The sequence below is a fragment of the Mchenga conophoros genome, linkage group LG6 (genome assembly GCF_057382185.1).
Source record: "Mchenga conophoros isolate Kocher_MC1m ecotype Shallow Benthic linkage group LG6, M_conophoros_male_GT1.1, whole genome shotgun sequence".
In the NCBI taxonomy this organism is placed as follows: domain Eukaryota; kingdom Metazoa; phylum Chordata; class Actinopteri; order Cichliformes; family Cichlidae; genus Mchenga; species Mchenga conophoros.
This window is the reverse complement of record NC_140531.1, coordinates 7,249,778-7,272,907: the sequence shown is the minus strand read 5'-3', so window position 1 is coordinate 7,272,907 and position 23,130 is coordinate 7,249,778. Positions and strand designations below refer to the sequence as shown.

Here is a 23,130-nt window from a genome sequence, read left to right as displayed (position 1 = left end):
AGTTACAGCGATTTATATGAAGTTGTTCAAAAACGCTTTATTTCGCCAAGACAATGCGTTTCTCACTGTTACATGCATTTGAATGGGAAACTCGCCTGAAACAAAGTATAGGTTTTCATTATGTGAATAATTTTAAAATCTTAGCTCAAACGGCTGCAAAACCTGTTTGCCCAGCACGGGGATATTGAGTTCTATAAGATAAAGCCATAAACATGGTTGTCTGAGTCTTCTATCAAAAGTTACAGCGATTTATATGAAGTTGTTCAAAAACGCTTTATTTCGCCAAGACAATGCGTTTCTCACTGTTACATGCATTTGAATGGGAAACTCGCCTGAAACAAAGTATAGGTTTTCATTATGTGAATAATTTTTAAATCTTAGCCCAAACGGCTGCAAAACCTGTTTGCCCAGCACGGGGATATTGAGTTCTATAAGATAAAGCCATAAACATGGTTGTCTGAGTCTTCTATCAAAAGTTACAGCGATTTATATGAAGTTGTTCAAAAACGCTTTATTTCGCCAAGACAATGCGTTTCTCACTGTTACATGCATTTGAATGGGAAACTCGCCTGAAACAAAATATAGGTTTTCATTATGTGAATAATTTTAAAATCTTAGCTCAAACGGCTGCAAAACCTGTTTGCCCAGCACGGGGATATTGAGTTCTATAAGATAAAGCCATAAACATGTTTGTCTGAGTCTTCTATCAAAAGTTACAGCGATTTATATGAAGTTGTTCAAAAACGCTTTATTTCGCCAAGACAATGCGTTTCTCACTGTTACATGCATTTGAATGGGAAACTCGCCTGAAACAAAGTATAGGTTTTCATTATGTGAATAATTTTAAAATCTTAGCTCAAACGGCTGCAAAACCTGTTTGCCCAGCACGGGGATATTGAGTTCTATAAGATAAAGCCATAAACATGGTTGTCTGAGTCTTCTATCAAAAGTTACAGCGATTTATATGAAGTTGTTCAAAAACGCTTTATTTCGCCAAGACAATGCGTTTCTCACTGTTACATGCATTTGAATGGGAAACTCGCCTGAAACAAAGTATAGGTTTTCATTATGTGAATAATTTTTAAATCTTAGCCCAAACGGCTGCAAAACCTGTTTGCCCAGCACGGGGATATTGAGTTCTATAAGATAAAGCCATAAACATGTTTGTCTGAGTCTTCTATCAAAAGTTACAGCGATTTATATGAAGTTGTTCAAAAACGCTTTATTTCGCCAAGACAATGCGTTTCTCACTGTTACATGCATTTGAATGGGAAACTCGCCTGAAACAAAGTATAGGTTTTCATTATGTGAATAATTTTTAAATCTTAGCTCAAACGGCTGCAAAACCTGTTTGCCCAGCACGGGGATATTGAGTTCTATAAGATAAAGCCATAAACATGTTTGTCTGAGTCTTCTATCAAAAGTTACAGCGATTTATATGAAGTTGTTCAAAAACGCTTTATTTCGCCAAGACAATGCGTTTCTCACTGTTACATGCATTTGAATGGGAAACTCGCCTGAAACAAAGTATAGGTTTTCATTATGTGAATAATTTTTAAATCTTAGCTCAAACGGCTGCAAAACCTGTTTGCCCAGCACGGGGATATTGAGTTCTATAAGATAAAGCCATAAACATGGTTGTCTGAGTCTTCTATCAAAAGTTACAGCGATTTATATGAAGTTGTTCAAAAACGCTTTATTTCGCCAAGACAATGCGTTTCTCACTGTTACATGCATTTGAATGGGAAACTCGCCTGAAACAAAGTATAGGTTTTCATTATGTGAATAATTTTAAAATCTTAGCTCAAACGGCTGCAAAACCTGTTTGCCCAGCACGGGGATATTGAGTTCTATAAGATAAAGCCATAAACATGGTTGTCTGAGTCTTCTATCAAAAGTTACAGCGATTTATATGAAGTTGTTCAAAAACGCTTTATTTCGCCAAGACAATGCGTTTCTCACTGTTACATGCATTTGAATGGGAAACTCGCCTGAAACAAAGTATAGGTTTTCATTATGTGAATAATTTTTAAATCTTAGCCCAAACGGCTGCAAAACCTGTTTGCCCAGCACGGGGATATTGAGTTCTATAAGATAAAGCCATAAACATGGTTGTCTGAGTCTTCTATCAAAAGTTACAGCGATTTATATGAAGTTGTTCAAAAACGCTTTATTTCGCCAAGACAATGCGTTTCTCACTGTTACATGCATTTGAATGGGAAACTCGCCTGAAACAAAATATAGGTTTTCATTATGTGAATAATTTTAAAATCTTAGCTCAAACGGCTGCAAAACCTGTTTGCCCAGCACGGGGATATTGAGTTCTATAAGATAAAGCCATAAACATGTTTGTCTGAGTCTTCTATCAAAAGTTACAGCGATTTATATGAAGTTGTTCAAAAACGCTTTATTTCGCCAAGACAATGCGTTTCTCACTGTTACATGCATTTGAATGGGAAACTCGCCTGAAACAAAGTATAGGTTTTCATTATGTGAATAATTTTAAAATCTTAGCTCAAACGGCTGCAAAACCTGTTTGCCCAGCACGGGGATATTGAGTTCTATAAGATAAAGCCATAAACATGGTTGTCTGAGTCTTCTATCAAAAGTTACAGCGATTTATATGAAGTTGTTCAAAAACGCTTTATTTCGCCAAGACAATGCGTTTCTCACTGTTACATGCATTTGAATGGGAAACTCGCCTGAAACAAAGTATAGGTTTTCATTATGTGAATAATTTTTAAATCTTAGCCCAAACGGCTGCAAAACCTGTTTGCCCAGCACGGGGATATTGAGTTCTATAAGATAAAGCCATAAACATGGTTGTCTGAGTCTTCTATCAAAAGTTACAGCGATTTATATGAAGTTGTTCAAAAACGCTTTATTTCGCCAAGACAATGCGTTTCTCACTGTTACATGCATTTGAATGGGAAACTCGCCTGAAACAAAATATAGGTTTTCATTATGTGAATAATTTTAAAATCTTAGCTCAAACGGCTGCAAAACCTGTTTGCCCAGCACGGGGATATTGAGTTCTATAAGATAAAGCCATAAACATGGTTGTCTGAGTCTTCTATCAAAAGTTACAGCGATTTATATGAAGTTGTTCAAAAACGCTTTATTTCGCCAAGACAATGCGTTTCTCACTGTTACATGCATTTGAATGGGAAACTCGCCTGAAACAAAATATAGGTTTTCATTATGTGAATAATTTTAAAATCTTAGCTCAAACGGCTGCAAAACCTGTTTGCCCAGCACGGGGATATTGAGTTCTATAAGATAAAGCCATAAACATGTTTGTCTGAGTCTTCTATCAAAAGTTACAGCGATTTATATGAAGTTGTTCAAAAACGCTTTATTTCGCCAAGACAATGCGTTTCTCACTGTTACATGCATTTGAATGGGAAACTCGCCTGAAACAAAGTATAGGTTTTCATTATGTGAATAATTTTAAAATCTTAGCTCAAACGGCTGCAAAACCTGTTTGCCCAGCACGGGGATATTGAGTTCTATAAGATAAAGCCATAAACATGGTTGTCTGAGTCTTCTATCAAAAGTTACAGCGATTTATATGAAGTTGTTCAAAAACGCTTTATTTCGCCAAGACAATGCGTTTCTCACTGTTACATGCATTTGAATGGGAAACTCGCCTGAAACAAAGTATAGGTTTTCATTATGTGAATAATTTTTAAATCTTAGCTCAAACGGCTGCAAAACCTGTTTGCCCAGCACGGGGATATTGAGTTCTATAAGATAAAGCCATAAACATGGTTGTCTGAGTCTTCTATCAAAAGTTACAGCGATTTATATGAAGTTGTTCAAAAACGCTTTATTTCGCCAAGACAATGCGTTTCTCACTGTTACATGCATTTGAATGGGAAACTCGCCTGAAACAAAGTATAGGTTTTCATTATGTGAATAATTTTTAAATCTTAGCCCAAACGGCTGCAAAACCTGTTTGCCCAGCACGGGGATATTGAGTTCTATAAGATAAAGCCATAAACATGGTTGTCTGAGTCTTCTATCAAAAGTTACAGCGATTTATATGAAGTTGTTCAAAAACGCTTTATTTCGCCAAGACAATGCGTTTCTCACTGTTACATGCATTTGAATGGGAAACTCGCCTGAAACAAAATATAGGTTTTCATTATGTGAATAATTTTAAAATCTTAGCTCAAACGGCTGCAAAACCTGTTTGCCCAGCACGGGGATATTGAGTTCTATAAGATAAAGCCATAAACATGGTTGTCTGAGTCTTCTATCAAAAGTTACAGCGATTTATATGAAGTTGTTCAAAAACGCTTTATTTCGCCAAGACAATGCGTTTCTCACTGTTACATGCATTTGAATGGGAAACTCGCCTGAAACAAAGTATAGGTTTTCATTATGTGAATAATTTTTAAATCTTAGCCCAAACGGCTGCAAAACCTGTTTGCCCAGCACGGGGATATTGAGTTCTATAAGATAAAGCCATAAACATGGTTGTCTGAGTCTTCTATCAAAAGTTACAGCGATTTATATGAAGTTGTTCAAAAACGCTTTATTTCGCCAAGACAATGCGTTTCTCACTGTTACATGCATTTGAATGGGAAACTCGCCTGAAACAAAATATAGGTTTTCATTATGTGAATAATTTTAAAATCTTAGCTCAAACGGCTGCAAAACCTGTTTGCCCAGCACGGGGATATTGAGTTCTATAAGATAAAGCCATAAACATGTTTGTCTGAGTCTTCTATCAAAAGTTACAGCGATTTATATGAAGTTGTTCAAAAACGCTTTATTTCGCCAAGACAATGCGTTTCTCACTGTTACATGCATTTGAATGGGAAACTCGCCTGAAACAAAGTATAGGTTTTCATTATGTGAATAATTTTAAAATCTTAGCTCAAACGGCTGCAAAACCTGTTTGCCCAGCACGGGGATATTGAGTTCTATAAGATAAAGCCATAAACATGGTTGTCTGAGTCTTCTATCAAAAGTTACAGCGATTTATATGAAGTTGTTCAAAAACGCTTTATTTCGCCAAGACAATGCGTTTCTCACTGTTACATGCATTTGAATGGGAAACTCGCCTGAAACAAAGTATAGGTTTTCATTATGTGAATAATTTTTAAATCTTAGCCCAAACGGCTGCAAAACCTGTTTGCCCAGCACGGGGATATTGAGTTCTATAAGATAAAGCCATAAACATGTTTGTCTGAGTCTTCTATCAAAAGTTACAGCGATTTATATGAAGTTGTTCAAAAACGCTTTATTTCGCCAAGACAGTGTGTTTCTCACTGTTACATGCATTTGAATGGGAAACTCACCCGAGACAAAGTATATGTTTTCATTATGTGAATAATTTTAAAATCTTAGCTCAAACGGCTGCAAAACCTGTTTGCCCAGCACGGGGATATTGAGTTCTATAAGATAAAGCCATAAACATGGTTGTCTGAGTCTTCTATCAAAAGTTACAGCGATTTATATGAAGTTGTTCAAAAACGCTTTATTTCGCCAAGACAATGCGTTTCTCACTGTTACATGCATTTGAATGGGAAACTCGCCTGAAACAAAGTATAGGTTTTCATTATGTGAATAATTTTAAAATCTTAGCTCAAACGGCTGCAAAACCTGTTTGCCCAGCACGGGGATATTGAGTTCTATAAGATAAAGCCATAAACATGGTTGTCTGAGTCTTCTATCAAAAGTTACAGCGATTTATATGAAGTTGTTCAAAAACGCTTTATTTCGCCAAGACAATGCGTTTCTCACTGTTACATGCATTTGAATGGGAAACTCGCCTGAAACAAAGTATAGGTTTTCATTATGTGAATAATTTTAAAATCTTAGCTCAAACGGCTGCAAAACCTGTTTGCCCAGCACGGGGATATTGAGTTCTATAAGATAAAGCCATAAACATGTTTGTCTGAGTCTTCTATCAAAAGTTACAGCGATTTATATGAAGTTGTTCAAAAACGCTTTATTTCGCCAAGACAATGCGTTTCTCACTGTTACATGCATTTGAATGGGAAACTCGCCTGAAACAAAGTATAGGTTTTCATTATGTGAATAATTTTAAAATCTTAGCTCAAACGGCTGCAAAACCTGTTTGCCCAGCACGGGGATATTGAGTTCTATAAGATAAAGCCATAAACATGGTTGTCTGAGTCTTCTATCAAAAGTTACAGCGATTTATATGAAGTTGTTCAAAAACGCTTTATTTCGCCAAGACAATGCGTTTCTCACTGTTACATGCATTTGAATGGGAAACTCGCCTGAAACAAAGTATAGGTTTTCATTATGTGAATAATTTTTAAATCTTAGCCCAAACGGCTGCAAAACCTGTTTGCCCAGCACGGGGATATTGAGTTCTATAAGATAAAGCCATAAACATGTTTGTCTGAGTCTTCTATCAAAAGTTACAGCGATTTATATGAAGTTGTTCAAAAACGCTTTATTTCGCCAAGACAATGCGTTTCTCACTGTTACATGCATTTGAATGGGAAACTCGCCTGAAACAAAGTATAGGTTTTCATTATGTGAATAATTTTTAAATCTTAGCTCAAACGGCTGCAAAACCTGTTTGCCCAGCACGGGGATATTGAGTTATATAAGATAAAGCCATAAACATGTTTGTCTGAGTCTTCTATCAAAAGTTACAGCGATTTATATGAAGTTGTTCAAAAACGCTTTATTTCGCCAAGACAGTGTGTTTCTCACTGTTACATGCATTTGAATGGGAAACTCACCCGAGACAAAGTATAGGTTTTCATTATGTGAATAATTTTAAAATCTTAGCTCAAACGGCTGCAAAACCTGTTTGCCCAGCACGGGGATATTGAGTTCTATAAGATAAAGCCATAAACATGTTTGTCTGAGTCTTCTATCAAAAGTTACAGCGATTTATATGAAGTTGTTCAAAAACGCTTTATTTCGCCAAGACAATGCGTTTCTCACTGTTACATGCATTTGAATGGGAAACTCGCCTGAAACAAAGTATAGGTTTTCATTATGTGAATAATTTTAAAATCTTAGCTCAAACGGCTGCAAAACCTGTTTGCCCAGCACGGGGATATTGAGTTCTATAAGATAAAGCCATAAACATGGTTGTCTGAGTCTTCTATCAAAAGTTACAGCGATTTATATGAAGTTGTTCAAAAACGCTTTATTTCGCCAAGACAATGCGTTTCTCACTGTTACATGCATTTGAATGGGAAACTCGCCTGAAACAAAGTATAGGTTTTCATTATGTGAATAATTTTAAAATCTTAGCTCAAACGGCTGCAAAACCTGTTTGCCCAGCACGGGGATATTGAGTTCTATAAGATAAAGCCATAAACATGTTTGTCTGAGTCTTCTATCAAAAGTTACAGCGATTTATATGAAGTTGTTCAAAAACGCTTTATTTCGCCAAGACAATGCGTTTCTCACTGTTACATGCATTTGAATGGGAAACTCGCCTGAAACAAAGTATAGGTTTTCATTATGTGAATAATTTTAAAATCTTAGCTCAAACGGCTGCAAAACCTGTTTTCCCCGCACGGGGATATTGAGTTCTATAAGATAAAGCCATAAACATGTTTGTCTGAGTCTTCTATCAAAAGTTACAGCGATTTATATGAAGTGGTTGAAAATCGCTTTATTTCGCCAAGACAGTGTGTTTCTCACTGTTACATGCATTTGAATGGGAAACTCACCCGAGACAAAGTATAGGTTTTCATTATGTGAATAATTTTTAAATCTTAGCTCAAACGGCTGCAAAACCTGTTTGCCCAGCACGGGGATATTGAGTTCTATAAGATAAAGCCATAAACATGTTTGTCTGAGTCTTCTATCAAAAGTTACAGCGATTTATATGAAGTGGTTGAAAATCGCTTTATTTCGCCAAGACAGTGTGTTTCTCACTGTTACATGCATTTGAATGGGAAACTCACCCGAGACAAAGTATAGGTTTTCATTATGTGAATAATTTTAAAATCTTAGCTCAAACGGCTGCAAAACCTGTTTGCCCAGCACGGGGATATTGAGTTCTATAAGATAAAGCCATAAACATGTTTGTCTGAGTCTTCTATCAAAAGTTACAGCGATTTATATGAAGTTGTTCAAAAACGCTTTATTTCGCCAAGACAATGCGTTTCTCACTGTTACATGCATTTGAATGGGAAACTCGCCTGAAACAAAGTATAGGTTTTCATTATGTGAATAATTTTAAAATCTTAGCTCAAACGGCTGCAAAACCTGTTTGCCCAGCACGGGGATATTGAGTTCTATAAGATAAAGCCATAAACATGTTTGTCTGAGTCTTCTATCAAAAGTTACAGCGATTTATATGAAGTTGTTCAAAAACGCTTTATTTCGCCAAGACAATGCGTTTCTCACTGTTACATGCATTTGAATGGGAAACTCGCCTGAAACAAAGTATAGGTTTTCATTATGTGAATAATTTTAAAATCTTAGCTCAAACGGCTGCAAAACCTGTTTGCCCAGCACGGGGATATTGAGTTCTATAAGATAAAGCCATAAACATGTTTGTCTGAGTCTTCTATCAAAAGTTACAGCGATTTATATGAAGTTGTTCAAAAACGCTTTATTTCGCCAAGACAATGCGTTTCTCACTGTTACATGCATTTGAATGGGAAACTCGCCTGAAACAAAGTATAGGTTTTCATTATGTGAATAATTTTAAAATCTTAGCTCAAACGGCTGCAAAACCTGTTTGCCCAGCACAGGGATATTGAGTTCTATAAGATAAAGCCATAAACATGTTTGTCTGAGTCTTCTATCAAAAGTTACAGCGATTTATATGAAGTGGTTGAAAATCGCTTTATTTCGCCAAGACAGTGTGTTTCTCACTGTTACATGCATTTGAATGGGAAACTCACCCGAGACAAAGTATAGGTTTTCATTATGTGAATAATTTTAAAATCTTAGCTCAAACGGCTGCAAAACCTGTTTGCCCAGCACGGGGATATTGAGTTCTATAAGATAAAGCCATAAACATGTTTGTCTGAGTCTTCTATCAAAAGTTACAGCGATTTATATGAAGTTGTTCAAAAACGCTTTATTTCGCCAAGACAATGCGTTTCTCACTGTTACATGCATTTGAATGGGAAACTCGCCTGAAACAAAGTATAGGTTTTCATTATGTGAATAATTTTAAAATCTTAGCTCAAACGGCTGCAAAACCTGTTTGCCCAGCACGGGGATATTGAGTTCTATAAGATAAAGCCATAAACATGGTTGTCTGAGTCTTCTATCAAAAGTTACAGCGATTTATATGAAGTTGTTCAAAAACGCTTTATTTCGCCAAGACAATGCGTTTCTCACTGTTACATGCATTTGAATGGGAAACTCGCCTGAAACAAAGTATAGGTTTTCATTATGTGAATAATTTTAAAATCTTAGCTCAAACGGCTGCAAAACCTGTTTGCCCAGCACGGGGATATTGAGTTCTATAAGATAAAGCCATAAACATGTTTGTCTGAGTCTTCTATCAAAAGTTACAGCGATTTATATGAAGTTGTTCAAAAACGCTTTATTTCGCCAAGACAATGCGTTTCTCACTGTTACATGCATTTGAATGGGAAACTCGCCTGAAACAAAGTATAGGTTTTCATTATGTGAATAATTTTAAAATCTTAGCTCAAACGGCTGCAAAACCTGTTTTCCCCGCACGGGGATATTGAGTTCTATAAGATAAAGCCATAAACATGTTTGTCTGAGTCTTCTATCAAAAGTTACAGCGATTTATATGAAGTGGTTGAAAATCGCTTTATTTCGCCAAGACAGTGTGTTTCTCACTGTTACATGCATTTGAATGGGAAACTCACCCGAGACAAAGTATAGGTTTTCATTATGTGAATAATTTTTAAATCTTAGCTCAAACGGCTGCAAAACCTGTTTGCCCAGCACGGGGATATTGAGTTCTATAAGATAAAGCCATAAACATGTTTGTCTGAGTCTTCTATCAAAAGTTACAGCGATTTATATGAAGTGGTTGAAAATCGCTTTATTTCGCCAAGACAGTGTGTTTCTCACTGTTACATGCATTTGAATGGGAAACTCACCCGAGACAAAGTATAGGTTTTCATTATGTGAATAATTTTAAAATCTTAGCTCAAACGGCTGCAAAACCTGTTTGCCCAGCACGGGGATATTGAGTTCTATAAGATAAAGCCATAAACATGTTTGTCTGAGTCTTCTATCAAAAGTTACAGCGATTTATATGAAGTTGTTCAAAAACGCTTTATTTCGCCAAGACAATGCGTTTCTCACTGTTACATGCATTTGAATGGGAAACTCGCCTGAAACAAAGTATAGGTTTTCATTATGTGAATAATTTTAAAATCTTAGCTCAAACGGCTGCAAAACCTGTTTGCCCAGCACGGGGATATTGAGTTCTATAAGATAAAGCCATAAACATGTTTGTCTGAGTCTTCTATCAAAAGTTACAGCGATTTATATGAAGTTGTTCAAAAACGCTTTATTTCGCCAAGACAATGCGTTTCTCACTGTTACATGCATTTGAATGGGAAACTCGCCTGAAACAAAGTATAGGTTTTCATTATGTGAATCATTTTAAAATCTTAGCTCAAACGGCTGCAAAACCTGTTTGCCCAGCACGGGGATATTGAGTTCTATAAGATAAAGCCATAAACATGTTTGTCTGAGTCTTCTATCAAAAGTTACAGCGATTTATATGAAGTTGTTCAAAAACGCTTTATTTCGCCAAGACAATGCGTTTCTCACTGTTACATGCATTTGAATGGGAAACTCGCCTGAAACAAAGTATAGGTTTTCATTATGTGAATAATTTTAAAATCTTAGCTCAAACGGCTGCAAAACCTGTTTGCCCAGCACAGGGATATTGAGTTCTATAAGATAAAGCCATAAACATGTTTGTCTGAGTCTTCTATCAAAAGTTACAGCGATTTATATGAAGTGGTTGAAAATCGCTTTATTTCGCCAAGACAGTGTGTTTCTCACTGTTACATGCATTTGAATGGGAAACTCACCCGAGACAAAGTATAGGTTTTCATTATGTGAATAATTTTAAAATCTTAGCTCAAACGGCTGCAAAACCTGTTTGCCCAGCACGGGGATATTGAGTTCTATAAGATAAAGCCATAAACATGTTTGTCTGAGTCTTCTATCAAAAGTTACAGCGATTTATATGAAGTTGTTCAAAAACGCTTTATTTCGCCAAGACAATGCGTTTCTCACTGTTACATGCATTTGAATGGGAAACTCGCCTGAAACAAAGTATAGGTTTTCATTATGTGAATAATTTTAAAATCTTAGCTCAAACGGCTGCAAAACCTGTTTGCCCAGCACGGGGATATTGAGTTCTATAAGATAAAGCCATAAACATGGTTGTCTGAGTCTTCTATCAAAAGTTACAGCGATTTATATGAAGTTGTTCAAAAACGCTTTATTTCGCCAAGACAATGCGTTTCTCACTGTTACATGCATTTGAATGGGAAACTCGCCTGAAACAAAGTATAGGTTTTCATTATGTGAATAATTTTAAAATCTTAGCTCAAACGGCTGCAAAACCTGTTTGCCCAGCACGGGGATATTGAGTTCTATAAGATAAAGCCATGAATACGTATATCTGAATCTTCTATCAAAAGTTACAGCTATTTATATGAAGTTGTACAAAAACGCTTTATTTTGTCAAGACAGTGGGTTTTAGAGTCTTCATCATTAAATCTCTGGTTGCTTCATTTTTCTATCCTATATCAGATATTTTAAAGGCTAGCTTAGGTTCAATTCAATTCAATTCAATTCAATTTTATTTATATAGCGCCAAATCACAACAAAAGTCGCCTCAAGGCGCTTAGGTAAAGTTCCATTCTCATGGTGAGGCAAAGTGTTTTATGTGTGTGTGTGTGTGTGTGTGTGTGTGTGTGTGTGTGTGTGTGTGTGTGTGTGTGTCATGAACGGCTATAAAAGGCCTATAATTAAAGAACAAAGCGGTGTTTGAGTTCGTGTTGCGGCAGACTGTCACTACTTGTAAATGGAACGCAGCCTTCCTACGGCGGACAGCTAATAACAGGAATCGGACGCGGTCCAGCCAAGTCCACAGCAACCACCATAGCAACCGCCTAGCATGACCTTAAAAACATATTCTGTCTTCATAACTATCAAAATCGTGAAATGATTTGCAAAGTGTGAAAGTGTTACAGCTGCAGAGAGCTATGGCGGTATCTATGGAAGCTGTTTGCATAGCTAATAATATACGATGTAACCATGGAGACAGTCAGTCACTTGAGCTAGCGGTGCATGTTTACTACAGTGAATAAGGTGATTGAGTGCACAGCGTCCACACTCTGCAGGGGGTAAAGACATTACTTCAATATTGTTTTATATTGATATATATTAGCCTTCTGTTGACCATCACCTCAGGTTCACCATTACAGTTTCAGATTACAGATGCACACTGTCTAAACACATTCAAAAACTCATGTCTCAGAAATAAGCACAGCTGTTCATGTTTGTCATTAGAGTTTTATTTGTAAGAAAATTATGAACTTCATATTGTGCATTAAATAAAAGAACATTTCACAACTCTGAGTCAACAGAAACAGGTAACAGAAATGTCTCTAATGTGTACAGTGTAGTGTAAGCATTAAAAGATCATAAAGGAAAAACTAACATTTATGTGAAACTAATTGTAATAAAAAATGAGCAGGTGCTTTATAGATTCAAAAGAAAGAATCTGAAAACAACACTTTTTTGGTCTAAGTGATCAAAGTAGAAAACAGAACTGATGTTCAAGAACAAACCGTAGCTGCACTAATATTACACATCTCGATCGTTGTACTGAACAGACATGTTGCTTTTAAAACCACATGCAGTGTGTGACCATGACTGTTCACTGAGACCATGAACGCCACTTCGCTGAAGCATTCTTCTTCTTCTTCTTGCCATTAAATTGGAAGCAGAAGCAGCACGAGCTGATTTGATCTACTGAAAGGAAAAAGCAGAACATCTGAGTTGAAACCAGTCAGCTGAAATCATTAAGACAGGAACAAATTCAATGCAGTGTCTCAAGTGGCTTAGCCTGTTACAACTGTTGATACAAGCTTAATACGGTTAACACACAGTGTCAGGGAGCTCCAGTGTGGGAACTAGTGGCTTTAGGTTTGTAGTCATTTAACTTTCATCCATTCATTCATTTAATTCAGGAGGAAGAAATGCCAGGTTGGTGCAGGCTGGTTACATGCATTTGGTCCCATGCTGTCTTTAATTAAATGACTTGGTTCATTTTATGGCTGGGCTGTATGTGGGGTTATATCATGTTATTTGGGCAGGAGTACCTGTCCCCTGTTAGACTTAGAAAGTTTCTCCATAAGTAGAGTTTCTAACTCTTCTAGCACATCTGTGGCTGACAGCTTTTTGGTGGCTCTTTTTACCCCACACTGGTTGTGAGTGTGTAAATAGCCCCACTAGTTATTTTGGGTTGCAGTTAACTAGGGAGGAAGGGCTGGGTATGCCATGATTAGGTGAATAACAATTATATGTGATACATAAATTTCACAATGCATGCATATATCTCTATCAATTAAACCTGGCCTGAGGGCTGCCATTTTTTACATTCAGTTATTTCTCTTAGAAATGTTGGAACTAAATAATGAATGTGTTACAGTTAAAGTGAAACACTGGTCAGTGTAAATGGCTCATTGGGACACAGAAACCTTTAAATTAAACCTGATATCTAGTGTCAAACAATATCAAAGCTGTAAAAGATGTTTACATTCAGAATTTATAAAACTATGATTGTAAATAAATTCAAACAAGTGAGCTTTTCTCTTTGTGCTGAATATCAACACTGTGGTTTCTTAGACTGTAAGCTTTACTTTAGTGCAACCAGTTGCAGAAGCTGCCACTCCAAATGTCTTTTGATAACAAGAAAAAAATACCTTTTCAGTACACGGCCTGAAGTTCTTCTCCGACATCTTCTGCAATCGGCTTTGTCTGCTGGTTTGAAGACAATAAACCATAAAAAAGATGATTTAGTCACTTTGTCTGTGTCATGCAGCTCGAATGTGTCGTGTAACGATGTTGAATAGCCGTCGTTATCCCTCTGCTGCGTCAGTAGGATTGTACTGTACAGCATCTCATTGATATGTGAGGAATGCTAATGTAACACGATAACAGACTTACATCATTAAAATATAAAGTGCAGGAGATATTTAGATATTTTTTATATTTATATTACATTTTATAGCTGACGGATTTTACTAAATAGATAGAATTTACTAAATAGCTGGATGAACATGAAAAATATGTCTATAATAACAAATGACCATGAGAGCCAGTAGAATTAATTCAGCTGGACACTCAAAAGACGTCCTTAAATGCTCTTTAAGTGGCAGAACAGATGAACAAACAGTTAATCGCTTACTTGAGATGAAATCTGCTCAGCTACTTTGAAAACAGCTTCTAATTGGTTCCTCCTTTAACAGGATGACTGCTCAGGGGTAAGGCCATCATGCAATCCAGCAACCTTTATGGTTCTGCTTTGATTCACCAGGAACTATTAGGGAAACCTTCCAGCGCCTCCTGTGAAAGACACAGGCATAAACACACAAACATTTATTAACATGTTCCACAGTGTTCCAGTTTGATTTTCTTATCCTGTGGACAACAACGTACATGGATGCAGGTTTATTGTTAACTTTTGTAAGGTTTATTTAATGAACATATCCAGCTGCAGCTCCACTGTGATCCTGAACTGGAGAAGCACTTAAGAAAATGTGTCAATAAATGGACAAACATCAACTTACTATATTTATCCAAACAGACGGGACCAATAATGCTTCGCTGAGTTAGAGACTTTAACAGACTCTTCTATGTAAGAATGTCTCGTGCTGATATACCTGCAAACTTGACAACAAAGGTTTTTCAGACTACATGTAGCTGTCCTCTATGTCAGCTCACACATTTACATTTATGTCACACTTATTTCTGCTTTCCCATTTTATAATTATTACTTACATTTTGATTAGATACCTTGAGTTTGTAAATGATCAGATTACATAATTGGAATACAATGTATCCAATTCAGGGTTGCGGGAGGATGAAGCCTATCCCAGCTGATACAGGACAAAGACAGGCTGCCAGTTTATTGCAGGGCTAATACAATATGTGTAACAGAAAATCCACTTAAATGTTTGATATTTCTTATAATAATCATAATTATGACTATTATTTAAAGGTTTCTTCATAAATACATTTTGATTTTTTATAACCCCTAAAATATAAACCTGAGCTGTTTCAGATTCTGACCTCTGACCTCAGTGACCTGGCTGTGTCCTCACTGCAGCTCCCTCTTGGAAGTACGTCTGCTTCTTGTCTTCCCCCAGTGTTGACCGCCTGATATCAAGATATCACGTACTGTAACTGAGGAACAAAAAAGGACAAACACTTGCCTTCATTTAAAAGTACATTCATACAGAGATAATCTATGGAAACACACTAGTTCACAGTTTGGGAGGAACCAGTTCCTGTGAAACATTTCTGTATATGAACATCATGTGGAGAATGAATGAAATGAGTTCTTCAGGTGACTCAGCAGTCCCACACTGACAAATGAAATCTAGTTAAACTATTAAGCATATTTGCTCTTCTGAAATCTGTGTTAAACAACAACAAACATAAATTAGTAACAAAAACTACAGCTGAGTATAGGCTTTACAGACCACCAGCAGCCATAATGCTAAATTTTAATCTTCAAATGTTTCTGAGCTGTCTTCAACCTGCTTTTAGCACATTAAAGTCTCAATAAATAAAGTCAATGCAGACTCAATCCTAAATGTTCAGCACACAGAGACACAGAGGTACTGTTTAAAGTTTAGTGTTAACTTGAGTCACTGATCATTCACAGTATTACAGAGTCTGGCAGTCTTTGCATGATGTCCACGTCACTGTAAGTTTCTAGCTGACTCTCAGGTGTGCCAGCAGGAAAGAGTAATAATAACCTGCATCCTGAGGTTTGTCATGCAGGATTAAAGGAGCCAAGCTTTGTTCACACAGCTAGGATTGTATTTTACACTGACCGTGGGTCAGTATCAACTTCAAGAAGACAGCTGTAACTGTTGATAGAAGAATCACACACACATATTTATGGCTTTGCCTTATAGAATTCAGCATCTCAGTGCTCAGGAAATAGGTTTTGCAGCTGTTTGAGCTAAGATTTTCAAGTTATTCACAAATTAAAACCTATACTTTGTGTCGGGCAAGAACTAAATTCAAATGCATGTAACAGTGAGAAACGCACTGTCTTGGCGAAGTAAAGCGTTTCTCATCAACTTCATAGAGCTTGCTGTAACTTTTGATAGAAGACTCATGGCTTTATCTTATAGACTTCAATATCCCCCCAATGTGTGTGTGAGTCTTCTCTCAAAATTTACAGCTGTCTTTATGAAGTTTATGGAAAAACGCTTTATTTCACCACGTTAGTGCGTTTCTCGCTATTACATGCATTTGAATGGAGTTCTCGACCGACACAAAGTATAGGTTTTCAATTTGTGAATAACTTGAAAATCTTAGCTCAAACAGCTGCAAAACCTATTTCCTCAGCACGGAGATGCTGAATTCTATAAGGCAAAGCCATAAATATGTGTGTGTGTGAGTCCTCTATCAAAAGTTACAGCTGTCTTCATGAAGTTGATACTGACCCAGGGTCAGTGTAAAATACAAGTTATTCACATAATGAAAACTTATACTTTGTTTCGTGCAAGAACTCCATTCAAATGCATGTAATAGTCAGAAACGCACTGTCTCGGCGAAATGAAGCCTTTTTGTACAACTTCATGAAGTTAGCTGTAACTTTTGATAAAAGGCTCAAAGCAGAGAGATAACGACGGCTATTCAACATCGTTACACGACACATTCGAGCTGCATGACGCAGACAAAGTGACTAAATCATCTTTTTTGTGGTTTATTGTCTTCAAACCAGCAGACAAAGCCGATTGCAGAAGATGTCGGAGAAGAACTTCAGGCCGTGTACTGAAAAGGTATTTTTTTCTTGTTATCAAAAGACATTTGGAGTGGCAGCTTCTGCAACTGGTTGCACTAAAGTAAAGCTTACAGTCTAAGAAACCACAGTGTTGATATTCAGCACAAAGAGAAAAGCTCACTTGTTTGAATTTATTTACAATCATAGTTTTATAAATTCTGAATGTAAACATCTTTTACAGCTTTGATATTGTTTGACACTAGATATCAGGTTTAATTTAAAGGTTTCTGTGTCCCAATGAGCCATTTACACTGACCAGTGTTTCACTTTAACTGTAACACATTCATTATTTAGTTCCAACATTTCTAAGAGAAATAACTGAATGTAAAAAATGGCAGCCCTCAGGCCAGGTTTAATTGATAGAGATATATGCATGCATTGTGAAATTTATGTATCACATATAATTGTTATTCACCTAATCATGGCATACCCACCCCTTCCTCCCTAGTTAACTGCAACCCAAAATAACTAGTGGGGCTATTTACACACTCACAACCAGTGTGGGGTAAAAAGAGCCACCAAAAAGCTGTCAGCCACAGATGTGCTAGAAGAGTTAGAAACTCTACTTATGGAGAAACTTTCTAAGTCTAACAGGGGACAGGTACTCCTGCCCAAATAACATGATATAACCCCACATACAGCCCAGCCATAAAATGAACCAAGTCATTTAATTAAAGACAGCATGGGACCAAATGCATGTAACCAGCCTGCACCAACCTGGCATTTCTTCCTCCTGAATTAAATGAATGAATGGATGAAAGTTAAATGACTACAAACCTAAAGCCACTAGTTCCCACACTGGAGCTCCCTGACACTGTGTGTTAACCGTATTTAGCTTGTATCAACAGTTGTAACAGGCTAAGCCACTTGAGACACTGCATTGAATTTGTTCCTGTCTTAATGATTTCAGCTGACTGGTTTCAACTCAGATGTTCTGCTTTTTCCTTTCAGTAGATCAAATCAGCTCGTGCTGCTTCTGCTTCCAATTTAATGGCAAGAAGAAGAAGAAGAATGCTTCAGCGAAGTGGCGTTCATGGTCTCAGTGAACAGTCATGGTCACACACTGCATGTGGTTTTAAAAGCAACACGTCTGTTCAGTACAACGATCGAGATGTGTAATATTAGTGCAGCTACGGTTTGTTCTTGAACATCAGTTCTGTTTTCTACTTTGATCACTTAGACCAAAAAAGTGTTGTTTTCAGATTCTTTCTTTTAAATCTATAAAGCACCTGCTCATTTTTTATTACAATTAGTTTCACATAAATGTTAGTTTTTCCTTTATGATCTTTTAATGCTTACACTACACTGTACACATTAGAGACATTTCTGTTACCTGTTTCTGTTGACTCAGAGTTGTGAAATGTTCTTTTATTTAATGCACAATATGAAGTTCATAATTTTCTTACAAATAAAACTCTAATGACAAACATGAACAGCTGTGCTTATTTCTGAGACATGAGTTTTTGAATGTGTTTAGACAGTGTGCATCTGTAATCTGAAACTGTAATGGTGAACCTGAGGTGATGGTCAACAGAAGGCTAATATATATCAATATAAAACAATATTGAAGTAATGTCTTTACCCCCTGCAGAGTGTGGACGCTGTGCACTCAATCACCTTATTCACTGTAGTAAACATGCACCGCTAGCTCAAGTGACTGACTGTCTCCATGGTTACATCGTATATTATTAGCTATGCAAACAGCTTCCATAGATACCGCCATAGCTCTCTGCAGCTGTAACACTTTCACACTTTGCAAATCATTTCACGATTTTGATAGTTATGAAGACAGAATATGTTTTTAAGGTCATGCTAGGCGGTTGCTATGGTGGTTGCTGTGGACTTGGCTGGACCGCGTCCGATTCCTGTTATTAGCTGTCCGCCGTAGGAAGGCTGCGTTCCATTTACAAGTAGTGACAGTCTGCCGCAACTCGAACTCAAACCCCGCTTTGTTCTTTAATTATAGGCCTTTTATAGCCGTTCATGACACACACACACACATATAAAGCACTTTGCCTCACCATGAGAATGGAACTTTACCTAAGCTAACCTTTAAAATATCTGATATAGGATAGAAAAAATGAAGCAACCAGAGATTTAATGATGAAGACTCTGGGTTCTGTAGTGACCTGAATGACTCTTTGCATACAATTTATTGAAGAGGACTTTAGAATGCACTTTACATTTAGACTGTTGCTGTTTAATTTTTTACATTGTTGCGGTGTTATGTCATGAATAAAGTTCACCTGCTGGGGGTTTGATGGATCAGATCATCATAATCAATGGGTCCTGAGGTGGGCGGGACTGTCTCTGGTGATGTCACCATGAAGGAACAGCATCTGGCACGTGTTGCTGAAACATCCCAGTACACTGGTGTAGTTTCCTCTCCAGCTGTTTGACATTTGACACTTCAACATTAAGGGGAAGAAGAAGAAACAGTGTTAGGTCAGGTGACCACATGGTTTCTAAAGTAACTGACAGGAAGTAACCAGGCCGTTAGAAATGGATGGCATGTGTTTAGAGTTACTGGAGTTGGGTAACTCTACTTACCAAAAGCAGAAGCACACAGATGAAGGATCAGATGCTGAATGTTGCAGGAACATGCTCGTGCGGTGGTCATTCAGTACTGCTCCGGCAGGTTAGACAGTCCAAGACTGATATACTGCCCATCTGAGAGTTTGAAAACACACATGCAAAGATTTATTTTGTATTACAGTCAAAGTTGGATGTTCATTTTTGTCCTTTAAAAATGTTTGTGTATTTGAAAGCGTTAACATTTAAGGATGACTTGGATCGTCTCCTTTAAAGGGGAGACAAGTGTATCCACTGATCCACGTCACTTTACCTGGATGATGACTCCTCTCCCCCTCACTCAGAAACGCTCCTAATATAACCAAGCAAATAAATAATATTGAAGATTTACTTACATCATTACAAAAACAGGAAAAACATCTCCCTTTGATTCTATTTCTCCATTCCTGCTGAACATCAGGCAACAAATATCTCAATAAATCACAGTAAAATGTAAAGCACATGTTTTCTCTGCTTTGTCTAACCTCTGCAGAGCCTCTGTCAAGAAAAACATATCTGTAAGCATAAAACAAATATACATTTCATAACACGTCACTGGACAAACCTCGGTCAGTTGATTTCCTCTGTGCAGTGCAGACGAACATCAGTCAGCAAGTCAAGGTGGTGAGATGGACTGGTGTCCTTTGTGACTCTGCTGGTTCTTCTGAGGAAATACCACTGTCTCTCCACACCGTCACCATCTGTGAGCACAAACTGCTGCTCTGCTCTGCCAGCATGTAGGAAATCACATATCACACACACAGGGGTGAAGAAACATTAGAACTCAACTTTGGATACTTTAGATCTAAACAGATCAAAGTAGCTCTTAGCTTCAACAATCAGTGAACAGACAAACAATGATACCATACTGATTCTGTATGAATACAATATGGTATTTTCAATACAGGTGTCAAATTAATTTACTAAAACTAATACAGATATATGTATTTTTTTGATAAATTCGTTTGCTAAATTATAAGAATATATATTTTTTCATTTAACAATTGCAACTGAAAGAAATTAAATATTGAACAAAAATATATTGTCACATTCTGAGCATGCTCAGCATGCTGACAGACTTGAAGTTGCTACAGATTTTAAGAAGTGATAATTATAGGGAAAAAACTTCTCTTTTTCATCCGTTTAATCAAACATTTGATGCCTTAGATGTCTCAGTCCTATAGCATTCTGCAACTACAACTAAGCTGAAGCTTGGATTTGGCTGCAGGTGCCCTGTACATCCTTCTCAACATGTGGGTACCATTTAATCACACTTCTTCCTGAGCTTTGCTTCGTCACAAGACCAAAGGTGGCATCCCGTGTCACGGTCATATCATCATCCAGAAGAAACATTTGAAGAAACATCATGGAGAAGAAACATTTACGCGCCTCCCGGTTTTGTTTTCTGATCCTGCAAAAAGACTGAGGACAACAAAGCCCAGAGAACACGAGATACACAACATCCAACATTCAGACTCAACAGCCTCCATAAATGAAGAGCACCAGGTTGGTTCAGTTATAGTAGATGTCATGGAATTTTTTTAATAAAGTCTGCAACACAGAAAGAGCTGTGATCATGCTATTTATTACTGTGCACAGGAGAGCAAACACACATCAAACATCACAGTTCAGTCATGTCAGCTCTGCCACTTCACGTGTCTCGCTATGAAACCTAACGGATCAATGGTTATGCTGTTTTGTGCCCTTGACGTTATCAGCACCTGTAAAGGGAGTTGTTTTCTCAAACTGCTGAAGTAAGTTCATCTAGTTTTAGAAACTTTCATTGAACAGTCTATAACAGTGTCACAACTAAGCATATGCATAAGCACTTAAATGCTTTAAATGAGAATAACATAAAATTTCTATTACAGGAGCTAGAGCCTGTCCCAGTAGTCATAGGTAGAGCACACCTGGACAGGTCACCAGTCTGTCAGAGGACTAACACAGATGCAGCCTGACTCAATCCTAACTGTTCAGCACACAGAGACACAGAGGTACCGTTTAAAGTTTAGTGTTAACTTGAGTCACTGATCATTTGCAGTATTACAGAGTCTGGCAGTCTTTGCATGATGTCCACGTCACTGTAAGTTTCTAGCTGACTCTCAGGTGTGACAGGTGTGCCAGCAGGAAAGAGTAATAATAGCCTGCATCCTGAGGTTTTTCATGCAGGATTAAAGGAGCCAGGCTTTGTTCACACAGCTAGGATTGTATTTTACACTGACCCTGGGTCAGTATAAGTATCATACAGTTTAAACGAAGCACTGAAACTTGCACATATTTATTACAGATGCACTGAAGCTAATCGAGATATTTGCTGTCAGTCTGTGGCTGCGATTAAACACTTTACTGGAAACTTTATTAACTAGTAACTTCGTCAGTCATGACAGAAGCTAATATTTCTGTGCTAACATCGTTTAAACAGTAACAGCTTTACTCCAATATAAGCTAACGTTTACACCGTAACTTTAAGCTAGCACCATAAAGACGGTAAAACACGTAATAACATCTACAAATGCATCTTAAAGCTGTTATATTAGCACTCGGTGTATTACTAACATAACCACATTAACATTATTGACACTCGCTGGTCTGACTTAATAGTCATTCTATAAATGCTGTCCGTTTAAACGGTCTTACCTGTACACACTGCTGTATCCACCGGATTGCAGCCAGAGTGGATTCTGGAGTCTTCCCACGCTCCTGTTAGTGATCCTCCATCTGGATGGATGATAACAACCTTCTGAACAATCTAGCAGGAGATGGTCCATATCTAGGGGATATGGACTGATAACAGCCGAAGCGGGTGAATAAAGTCACCCAGTCGCTAGCTGTGCGATTACCCAGCATACACCAGCACAATATTAGGCACAGCACCACCATAGACATTTTCAGTGGTTTTGAATGCAGGACATGGTTATCTTACCTTGTAAAATGCATGACAATAAAACAGCTAACCACCATAAAATGGTATTGTGTATGTATGTATGTGCATGTGTGTGTGTGTGTGTGAGAGAGAGAGAGAGAGAGAGAGAGAGAGAGAAAGAGAGAGGGGGGGGGGAGAGATCAAAGGCGTGCGCTTATGTTTTTTCTTGATCAAGAGTGTGCCTCCTCTCTCTTATTGGATGTATGGTATAGCATGTTTATTCAGGTGCACCTTTGAAGTCTATGAAAATACTTTGCAGCCTGGTCTGAGTGGTCATTTCTGCACAGACACAATGAAGCGTGCACTCAGTTTAGAGGAGGCTGTTGCTGCAGTTTTGCACTCTCCACAAGCAGTGGAGATACTTCTGACAGCGAAGAAGAATTTTTGCCAGGCACCGAGGAGCTTTGCAGCTCATGTGCGGAGGAGGAGAAGGAGAAGGAGGAAGAAGAGCAGGAGGAAGAGACAAGACTGGAGGATGGCCAGTAGAGATCTAAAAATGGAGAAATCATGTGGCAACCCACACACGAAGAGGTCCTGCTATTTTTTCCTCCCCCCATTTTAACCCCAGGACCAACCCATTATGCAATTCGTATAGGATCAGCAGCCCTGTGAGCACTTTCCATCTTTT

General features: G+C 37.5%; 1 long non-coding RNA gene across 4 annotated transcripts; it reads right to left on the bottom strand.

Moving 5' to 3' along the window:
• Positions 1-12,491: 12,491 nt before the first annotated feature.
• LOC146571999 (uncharacterized) lies at positions 12,492-22,574 on the bottom strand. 4 transcript variants are annotated; one of them, XR_014892641.1, is made up of 10 exons: positions 22,503-22,562; positions 20,841-22,297; positions 20,145-20,306; positions 19,854-19,892; positions 19,559-19,678; positions 19,255-19,416; positions 15,277-15,390; positions 14,393-14,550; positions 13,908-13,965; positions 12,493-12,954 (listed from the first exon to the last, which is right to left on the bottom strand). It is a non-coding gene; the product is annotated as an uncharacterized LOC146571999 (long non-coding RNA). The 4 variants fall into 4 exon arrangements; XR_014892639.1 differs by having other exon boundaries at positions 12,492-12,954; positions 20,841-22,574; XR_014892640.1 differs by having other exon boundaries at positions 12,492-12,954; positions 13,908-13,962; positions 20,841-22,574.
• Between the last annotated feature and the right edge of the window lie 556 nt (positions 22,575-23,130).